A 1,408-nucleotide genomic window follows, 5' to 3' on the forward strand; every position below is an offset into this window, starting at 1 on the left:
GAATACGTAATACACACACATACCTCTCTAGGCCCCGCCAAATGCATCAACTACACATTCACACATGTTACATCACGTACCCCATTGATCTAAAAAGCCCTCTCTTCATGTTTATTTCGCATACAACATTCCTTTTGAATAAAGTGTGGCCAAAAAATTATTTTAGAGTTTCTACATATATACAACATTACAAAGTTATATGGAGGAGTACGAACGCTAATTTGCATTGCATGGTGCCCACAATGATATTTATTCCGCACTATGAATTTGTATATTTTTATACTATATACAAAGTTAGTCATAATAAAGAGAAATGAAGAGCACCTCTCTCTCCATCGCATACCCCCCCTGTACGCCCCTTTCACGTATGCACACAAAACTATCTCCAGGTCCTCTAAAAGTAAGCCCCCAGAAAATTCACGCATGTTTCATCTTTCTCTCGCGATATATGCAATGACGATCATTGTATTTGAAGCGAAAGCACGATACGTACATTGGACTTTAGAATCCACTCATTACGGTCACCATTTACGTTTAGTGGTTATTATGCAGTCACGGTCTCACCGTACAACTCTGTATTTGCTCATGACATGACTAGTTGACCAGTTAAACGCTCCACGTGGCACCTCTAGTGTTGCATCACATTATCTCACTACCATCGTGCCCACCTGTCGACTTGTATCTACTCTACATCTACACTCTTATAAAATACATAAAATACACTCTTATAAAAACAGAGTCGGTGATGATGGTGTGCCTGCCATCCTGCAATATAGGCCGTCCGATTTATATCTGACGGATAGGAAAGAAACTATGGCAATTTTGCAAAAAGGTGCCCACACACCTCTCCACATTTGCAAATAAGGCCTTCCCTCGTTCATCCTTTTCTCTCACAAGATAAACAAGTCATAGAAATGCATCTTGATGTTACATGCAACGCACGGGCATCTTGCTAGTAAGAATGAAAACAAACGACAAAAAAATATTTGGACGGTGGTTCGAAGTCATGACCGCGGGCACAACGGACAAGGTGGCCTTGTATTGGTATGCTGAGCCGTCTGTTTTAACACACAGGAGCTGGTGTGGTGATTATACACACACCCACGCATGCACACGAACTGCATCCACGCAACACTCACACAAACACATGCACCCATGCACGCACGCAACACTCACGTGTACACACGCAGCCACGCACGCACGCAACACTCACACACACACACGCACGCATGCATGCACACACCATTACACCACACGACGAACACACACTCTCACGCTCAAGTGCTCAACCTACACATGCATGCGCACACATCAGGACCTGACAGACACATACACAACCAGGTGATTCCTGCGCACGGGTTGGAGCCTTGTCGCGCCTGCATAAATTTGTGTTTATCTGACCTTTTGC

Source organism: Triticum dicoccoides, chromosome 3A (assembly GCF_002162155.2).
Source record: "Triticum dicoccoides isolate Atlit2015 ecotype Zavitan chromosome 3A, WEW_v2.0, whole genome shotgun sequence".
NCBI lineage: Eukaryota > Viridiplantae > Streptophyta > Magnoliopsida > Poales > Poaceae > Triticum > Triticum dicoccoides.